Source organism: Cotesia glomerata, unplaced genomic scaffold, assembly GCF_020080835.1.
Source record: "Cotesia glomerata isolate CgM1 unplaced genomic scaffold, MPM_Cglom_v2.3 scaffold_236, whole genome shotgun sequence".
NCBI lineage: Eukaryota > Metazoa > Arthropoda > Insecta > Hymenoptera > Braconidae > Cotesia > Cotesia glomerata.
The window spans coordinates 1-10,057 of NW_025402841.1; the positions used below are offsets into that span (position 1 = coordinate 1).

General features: G+C 29.8%; 1 pseudogene; it reads left to right on the forward strand.

Annotated features, from left to right (window-relative positions):
- The first annotated feature begins 1,825 nt into the window (after positions 1 to 1,825).
- On the forward strand, positions 1,826 to 9,246 carry LOC123274142 (annotated as a pseudogene).
- The last annotated feature ends 811 nt before the right edge of the window (positions 9,247 to 10,057 follow it).

Below are 10,057 nucleotides of genomic sequence, written 5' to 3' on the forward strand. Positions count from 1 at the left end.
TTATATAATAAGTCATGAAAATAAAGACAACTAGCAACCTTGCAGTCACTATGTGACTGCCATGACTGTGAGCTATAAATAAATAAAATTTTGCTTTTATTAAATAATGAATTTTGTTAAATTGCACTGTACTTTCTTAAATATTGACGTTTTTAAAGATATAAAGCTCATCTCGATGTTACACTCATCAAGAGCTTTCATTTTGAGTACCCACATGTATTTTGATATATTTTTTCATATATACATATATAATATATATAAATAATATAAAATATATGAAAAATTGATATGGGTACTCAAATGAAAGGTCTCGTGATGATGTAACATATGGATGAACTTATTTTTAAAAATATCATTAGTTGACAAGATAATAATGTCAGTTCTTAATTATTGACATTTTTAAAGATATAAGCTCATCCCGATGTTACACTCATCAAGACCTTTCATTTGAATACCCACATGCTTTTTTGATATATTTCTTCGCTATATACATATATATAAAATATATAAATATATGAAAAATTTATGTGGACACTCAAATGAAAGGTCTTGATTAGTGTAATGTAGGGGTGAGCTTATATCTTTAAAAATGTCAATAGTTCACAAGATACAAGGTCATTTCTTAATTATTGACATTTTTGAAGATGTAAGCTCATCCCAATGTTATATTCATCAAAGAGCTTTCATTTTGAGTACTCAAGTGCATTTTTATATATTTTCATATATACATATATATAATATATATAAATATATGAAAAATTGATGTGAAACCTCAAATGAAAGGTCTCGTTAAGTGTAATGTCGGGGTGAGCTGATATCATTAAAGATGTCAATAGTTCACAAGATACAAAGGTCATTTTTAATTATTGACATTTTTCAAAGATATAAGCTCATCTGATGTTAGCAATCATCAATACCTTTCATTTGAGTACCCATATCATATATATATATCATATTATATATTATATATATATATACCTTATATATATATATATATGTATATATGAAAAATATATGAAAAAATGATGTGGGTACTCAAATGAAAGGTCTTGATGAGTGTAACATCGAGATGAGTTTATATCTTTTAAATGTCAATAGTTCACGAAATACAAGGTCATCTCTTAATTATGTATCTAGAAGATGAAACATTTCACGGAATACAGCCTAAATACTTATCATTATAAATTGACTACTGGTGGGAATGAATATGAAGCCATGAAGAAAGCACAAATTCAAGTCGATTCCTTTGCAATGAAACTAGAATTTCACTAAAAAACCAAAAATTTATATTAAATTTTTGATTTTTTTGTAATTAAATAAATTAGAACAAAAAATAATTTTAAAAAAGTACACTGATAGTTCTTAAAGTTTTTAAAAATGAATTTTTGTAACAATTCTTAATGGAAAAAAAAAAATTCTAATAATTTTTAGATGTCACGGCTAACTTAATTTTCATAAAAATTAAACCTTTTTTACAATAAAAATTATTTTTAAAAACAAATTCATATGTTATTTTATTGTTCAAAAATTACAAGCAAAAAAATCTTTTACATAACCCGCAGAAGATAAAATCTCGGGATATCATCTCGCATCAAAACTCACCCCCGAACGTTTCTCGGCTTCTCGATTTCATCCCCTAACATCCTTCCACAGTTGACCTCACAGATGCTCCTCTGCAGGAATTTACTGATTTATTTACTCTTAAACAGAGTAATTTTTTATCTCTTTACAGCGCTTATAGCGATTTTATTGTGTATAAAATATATAAAGGATTGATAAGCATGCACAAAATTAGTACCCCCATCAGATACTATTGTGTATACCTATGAGCGGTGGTGTCTACGGTGGTGGTGAGTAATCGTTATATTCAAACATTTGTCTACATAAATAATAGTCTGACATTAAATATATCCATTATTGCGCATGCCTCGTGAATAGACGAGGTCGGCGCCATTATATTTGATGTTGGACATCAAAGTCTTCAAGCACGTCGGATATGGCGGAGAAGGATTGTCCAAAAGCCGAAATTCCGACCAGCCTCGGGGTGTGGGGAGGACGCCCCTTGATAATTCTGATCAAACCAATCCACAATCTTCCAAGAAACATTATAACATTGATGTTACGGCTATTCAAGTTCGGCGAAAAGGTATGCTCAGTTTATTATTTTCATATAAATTACCCATTTTTATAATTCAATTTTTAAACAATTATTACTCTTACATTAAAAGTATAATTTATTTTATTTTATTAAAAATGTAATTTTTATAAAAAAAAATATGAAAATTTGTAATTTTTATTTTCTATTGCGACATTTAATTTAATAAAATTTTTCCTCGTTGCAATCTAATTAAACTATTGGAAATTAAAGAAAAAGAAAAGTTTAAAACGCGTTAAAATAATTTTCAAGTACTTTCAAATACTTAAAATTTATTTTTTTACAATATCAGTATTTTTGATCATTGAGATTTTTTGGTAATTATTTACAAGTGGGGTCTACCCTATTTTTGGCCATATCTAGGTGAAAAATTAACATTTTTAATTTTTTTTATTCTGATTGTTTATAAAAAATATCGTGAAAGAAAAAATCAAGATTTCGATAGCTTTTTTCTTCTTTCAAAAGTGAGGAAGGAAAAATTTTGGCTCTTATGTTTTTGGATAAAATGTCTATTTTATCTTTTTGATGTTTTTGATGTTTAGATGATTTTTTAAAAAGTACTAAAAAAAAACAAACAATTAAAAAAAAAAAAGTTTAATATCACAATTTTCTAAAAAATTTATAAATGGTTGTTACATGGCCGTGTTCATAAAACGACATAAAATAACATAAAATAGGCTTCAAAACTTTCAATAAAATTTATTTCTCATGATCATTATATACCAATCAAATTGTTTTTAGCACCCACTACAAGGTTTTCAGGCCCAAAAAAAGTTGGACAAATTTATTATTATTTGAGAAATTTAGAATTTTCGGTATTACATGGCCGCGTTCATAAAACGACATAAAATAACATTAAATATCTTAAAATAGGCTTCAAAACTTTCAATAAATTTCTTTGTCATCTATACTAATATTACAAAGAGGAAAGATTTGATTGTTGGTTTGTTTTTGTTTGCATTGAATAAGCTCGAAACTACTGAACCGATTTGAAAATTTTTTCACTGTTGGAAAGCTACACTATCCCCGGATGACATAGGCTATCTCATATTATAAATAATTCAGAAATTTTTGTTAAATACCCGTGCAAAGCCGGGGCGAACTGCTAGTGTATTAATATTTTAAAAATATTTTATGTAATTTAAATTTAAATTTTATGTATTAATATTTAAAAAAAAAAATATCAAAATTTTCAAAAATGAAAATTAAAATGGTGGACCCACTTGTAAATAATTACCTTTTCAACTGACTTATTTTTGTTTATTTTTAAAATTTACACACTACTCTTGATTTTAAAAAAGTGTACTTTTGATTACTTTAATCTAACTGTGACCCATACAAAAAAAAAAAAAAAATAACTTGATTCAAGAGAAAAAATTTTAAACCAAGAAAATTATTTTTGAAAAGCTTCATTATTTTGATTTAAGTAGAAAAAATTCTTGAAAATTTTTTGATTCAGAAATTTATCACCTTAATTAAGACAATGAATTTCTTCTAAGTAATTTTTTTATGCATTAAAATAAAAAAAAAAACTCTTACAATCCTTCAAAATGAAATAAACTATTAAAAATAAAAATTTTTTCAGATATGGAGATAGTAAGTATGGTAAAGGACGGCATGATAGAAGACTGGGACATGTTCGAACATTTGGCTGAGTATACATACAAACAAAGACTTCATGCACTATCTGAGCACCACCTCGATACTAATGTCCGAGTGTCCTTGGAACACACGTCCTAAAAGAGAAAATTATTAGAGTTAATGTTTGAAAAATTCAACGTCCCCGCAATGTATATTTGCAAAAATGCCGTCCTAGCTGCTTATGCAAACGGAAGATCGACGGCTATGGTCGTCGATAGTGGTGCGACTCACACAAGTGCTGTTCCTGTTCACGACGGCTATGTCATAACTCAAAGGTATCGTTAAAAGTCCACTGGGCGGGGATTTTTATAACGATGCAATGCAGGCAATTTTTGAAGAAAAAAATATTGAACTTACTCCAGCTTGTTTGATATCTAGCAAAGGTAAAATGGAACAATTATTTAATTTATAATTACAATAATAGTATATTACAACCCACGGCCAGAAAGTTGGATTTCCTGGCGTATGGGATATGATGGCCGAGGCGTAGCCGAATATCCTATCGCATACGATCAGGGTATCTAACATTTTGGTCATGGGTTGTATACTATTTTTCTTGCTCTCCAGCCGAAAGTACGCAACCCGTGGGAGGGGTTTTGCAAAACCGAGGCGAAGCCAGTTTTGTCGGGCGTGAGGAACGCCGCCCGACTTTTGCAAAAGCCGAGACGAGAAGCCAAGGCTTTGCTGGTCGGGGCGGGTATAAAAAAAAAAAATAAAAGTTAATAAATTGAAAAAAAATGTTATTTTAAACTTTACTAACAAATGCTCTGATTAAGAGTGATATCATGCACAGAATTTGTCACAAATATTTAAACTCATTCTAATTACAGAATTTATTTTTTTAAGTTGATTAAAAATTAGTTTTTAATGGTAATCGACGACTAAGAAAGATTGAAATTAAATTATTACAAGTTTGTAGAGTACATGGATCGTTTTATAAACATTGCTTTTACTAACTATCAAAATATAAAAAAGCAAATAAAATTCACAAAACTATTATGTTTTATTTTTAAACTGTTTATATTAATTATTTGTGCAGTATTATTATTAAATAGTTCATTAACAATGATCTAGTTAAAGTATTTTTATTTTTTGACATTTTTTGGTTAATTTATGCGCTGACATGTTACATACAGACGATGTTGTGACTGTTATATATACAGTTGAAACTCGCTGTATAGGCCGGTCGCGCCACGAAAATGCGAAAGAAAGCGAGGTTCTGTGCTGCCGAGCCAGAAAATATGCGTAGCGCGCATGCGTTAGAGCAGGCCATAAAAGTTGCTCTTCCTGGGTAAATTGCTGCCAGGAAGAGCGTACTTTCGGCTAGGAGAGCAAGAAAATATAGTTAATTTTAATCATCGAATAGATGTGGTACGTGAAAGAGACCCGCCTCGTTGGACGCCGGGCCTCAAGCCGACTTCTTCTTGGCTTAGTATATGGTCCGCGAAGTTCTCCAGGATTTTCAAATGAATTGCCTTCAAGTGACGGACAATCCCACGACGAAGACGCAGCTAATGCGTTGCCTATGAAACATTTTGAGTTTCCCACTGGCTATAATGATGATTATGGAGCGATCAGATTGATGATTCCAGAAGCGTTATTTGATCCTAGTAATGTCAAGGTGTTGGGACCAGTATTCTTGGAGTCGGTCCTCTAGTTACCACAAGTGTTGGAATGTGCTGATATGGATATAAGGCCTGTAAGTCTTGTATTTTATTCTGAAAACTGCTTAAAATTTTCTGATCTTGCCATTTATGACTAATTTTTATATACTAATAAATTAGGCTATAAAAAAATTATTTTTTATTTTTCTAAAAAAATTGATGTAGCAGCTAATTATTAAACTAGAAACCAATTGAGTTAAGAATTAAATATTTGATCAAGAATCCGGTAGTTTTTATTTAGTTTTGAAAAGGGTTTTATTTGTAAAGATTTTCCATTCGTGCATAAATCAATATTATTAAAAAGTAAGAAAAAAATTTTGTGTCCAGGATAGCCATATGATAAAATTATTATTTTCTGCCCTCCGGCCGGAAAGTGGCAACTTTCTGGCCGCTGCGCTAAACAAAGTTGCCACATTCCGGCTACGTCGAGCAGAAAAATAGTATACACACCTTGGCCAGTAAATAAGAAAGCCTCAGATCACATGTTTGTCAACCTCGGCTTCGCCTCGGCCAACAATTACATGTGATCTGAGGCTTTCTTATTTTACTGGCTAGGTATGTAATGTACTATTTTAGTGAAATTTGGTATCATTACCAAAGATCTTGATTTGAATTTGTGTCTTTTTCAAGATTTCATATCAATCTCACGGACAGTAAATTTATAATAATAAATATTTAAGCTACTTTCGAAAATGCTCTATCTCTAGATACATAATTAAGAAATGACCTTGTATCTTGAGAGCTATTGACATTTTTAAAGATATAAACTCACCCGACTTTACACTCATCAAGACCTTTCATTTGAGTACCTACATTAATTTTCATATATTTATTATGGTGGCGCAAAAAAACCGACTATTTTTTTTTTTTTTGTCTCGAGTGAAAAAAATGTTAGTTTTTGATGTTTTAAGAGCCCTCACCAAAGACAGCTTAAAAAATTTTTAAGAGGTCACTCCAAATTTTTAAAATTTCAAAAATCGTCAAAAACCGAATTTTTTTTTTAATTTTTCTCGTTACGGTATAATTATATAGACCAAAAAAAAATAAGTTTCTAAAAGTTTCAGTTCAAAATTTAAATTTTGAAAAGTCGCTCATAATTTTTTTTTCTTTCTTTAATTAGTCATATCGCCGACTTTAAGTGTTGGGAGTGGTACGTTGAGGTCTTTTTGGTTTGAAAAAATCTTAACCTACGTGGCAAGGTCAAATTTTAACCAAGCTGGTTTCTTAAGACCAAGCTTGGGATTCGAACCCACGCCTGGCAGTTGATTAAATAAAATTATTAGAATTAAAAAAAATTATATTTTTCTAGTGTTGTTAGCTTGATTTTTGAAGTTCATCATCTTCGTGATGTGTATTTTTATCGATTATTTTACTAAATAAACAAAAAAAAATGCGTGGAATTTTAATTTGAATAGTAATAGGTCGCTCGAAAAATCTAAAACTAATAAAGAACTAATAAATTGAAAAAAAATTATGAAGCGACCTTTCAAAATTCAAATTTTTGAACTGAAATTTTTAGAAACTTTTTTTTTTTTGGTCTATAAAATTATACCGTAACAAGAAAAAAAATTTAAAAAAAAAAATTCGATTTTTGACGATTTTTGAAATTTTAAAAAAATTCTGCAGCTTAACATTTTAAAAATTTTTTAAGCTGTTCGCTTTGAGAGAGCTCTTAAAACATCAAAACTAACATTTTTCATTCGCGACTCAAAAAAAAAAAAAAAAAAAATAGTCGGTTTTTTGCGCCACCCTAATGTTATATACAGGGTGTGTCCAAGTAACCAGGACGCCATTTGTAGCATCTGATGAAGAAAAAATAATTTCCTGAGATGAAAAGTCCTTAGCCATTTTTTTAATTAACCTCATAGATAATTAATTATTAATTAAAAATAACGTCTCTTTATTTGTTTAGAGAGTGCTGAATAGCGCCAAAGTGTCCCAGTAAAGTACGTGCCAAACAAAGACACAACTAACTGTATGACTAACTAGCTTCTATAGCTAACGTAGTTACACATGATTTACTTTCACACATTCCACACGTACAATCAAGTGTCTTCGTTTTGAAATCGCACTGGACTGGACACTAGTGCTCTCACTCCTAACGCATAAAAAGACGTTATTTTTAATTAATAATATTAGCCTATGCGTCTGGATTGAAAAATAGCTGAGGACTTTTTCGTCTCAGAAATACGGCTTAAAGCTTTATTTCCAGAATGCTACAATGACGTCTGGCGCGTTACTTGGGACACCTAGCTATATTTTGCCTATGTATATATGAAAAATATATAAAAATGCATGTGGGTACTCAAATGAAAGTTTCTCAGTGATGAGTGTAACATCAGAATGAGCTTATGTCTTCTTAAAAACGTCAATATTTAAGAAAGTACGATCCTGTGCAACCTTCCTAACTAAAATCATTATTTAATAACATGCTCTAATTGAAAAAATAACATACAATTTTTCTCAAATATTATTAATCTTCTTTTCACGTAGTTTAATTAAATTATTAATTTTGGTAGAAGAATATTTAACGCAATAAAAAAATTTAAAATGACAAAAAATCATAGCTACATTCCGGGATCCGGTAGCTTGAATTGTAGAGCACCCGACATGTGCGGTCGTTAGGAGATCCAGGTTCGATTCCCTAGTTTGTTTCAGATTCCTTTACCCTTAAATATTTTATTTAACGACCCTTTGCTTTCACTAAGTAAGAATATAATATCACTAAAAAGCCTTGAAAATTATTACTAAAAATTCAAGACAAATAAGATCTTTGAAAATGTAAAAAAATAATACTTTTATTTTAAAAATTTAATCCGTCAAACTTAAAATCTCCCTTTGTAAAGAGACAATTTCAGTGACTATGTCGCCACCTGTCGGAATTTTTTCTCAACACTACCTCCTTGACTGAAAAAAATTATACATGGACATATATGACTGTGATTAAGTTCTGGATATAGAAGTGTACCAAGTCATGTCAGGACACATCAAACCATATATGTCGATATAATGAGCATATCACATTCTTATCCAAAATTATAGCCTACGGACCTATCAATCCAATTCCTAACCTTCCACCTCTAACTTTCACGATGTAAACTTCTTTATAATTCAAATTTCCTTTTTGTTAGTGCCGTTAACTTATAGACTCCTTTAAATTGAGTTAAGTTAATTCTTTTTTAAATTCACTTTTTATACTCAATTGCTAATCTTATATCAATTCAATATTATCTATCGTAAACACCACATAAGAATTTATGTAAAACATTCTAAATACGTTATTGGTACTGCCTCTTTAAACCAAATAACAATGTAAAAATTCTTTGTATATTTTCTCTTTGCCATTCGTCATTCAGCCTTAGCATAATTGTTAAAAATTAAACTAAACTAAACTATCAGAAAATTTTTTTCGAGAGTGTAATTTATTTGAATTAAAATTATGTTCTAATATACTTATTATTCTATTGTTAAATATTTTTTCAGAGTTTGTATGGAAGTGTTGTCGTAACGGGTGGGAATTCTTGTCTACAAGGTTTCAGTGATCGGTTAAACAGAGATTTGGCCAGCAAAACTCCTCCGGTACCCTAAAAACCTAAATATTAATTTTAAAAAGCAATAAATACTATAATTTTTTACTCAAATTATTAACAGAGTATGAGACTGAAAATAATCAGCGCCAATAGCTTAAACGAACGTCGCTTTGGCGCTTGGATTGGCGGCTCAATATTAAGTTCTTTCATCGTTTCAACAAATGTGGTTGTCCTGTCACGATCACGAAGCAATCTGGTAAAATAATTTTGGATCGATGTACTTAAATTAACAATTTTTGGTACTTATTTTTTATTTCTATCACATAATATATCACTAATATTACATTAGAAACTAATTCAATTAATCGATGCAATAAACAATCAATGATCAAACGAGGAAACCAAAGTATTAATATAAGAATTTTGATATTTAGTAAAATTGTGCCAAGTAATTTTTTTTACAATTATTAGTATTAATATATTTTAATTATTTTATACAGACACCGTAAAAATGCTCCTTTAGTCAAATGATTTATTAATAATATTTTGTAAAAATTACTTTTTATTTATCTTCGACCGTACAATAATAAATAAATATTTATGCTTTTATTTTGTATCAAATAAAATAACAAGGTGCTGCAACATTTATTTTATGTTAAATATTTTTTCTTGCTCTCCCAGCCGAGTACGCTCTTCCTGGCAGCAATTTACTCCAGAAGAAGAGCAACTTTTATGGGTTCGCTCTAACGCATGCGCGCTACGCATATTTTTCTTGCCTCGGCAGCACAGAACCCTTGCTTTCTTTCGTATTTTCGTGGCGCGACCGGGTCTATACAGCGAAGTTTCAACTGTATATATAACAGCCTGGGCCAACATCGTTCGTATGTAACATGTCAGCGCATAAACTAACCAAAAAAAATGTCAAAAAATAAAAATACTTTTTAACTAGATCATTGTTAATGAACTACTTAATAATAATACTGCACAAATAATTTATATAAAAGTTTAAAAAATAAAACATAATAAGTTTTGTGAATTTTATTTGCTTTTTTAAGTATTTTGATAGT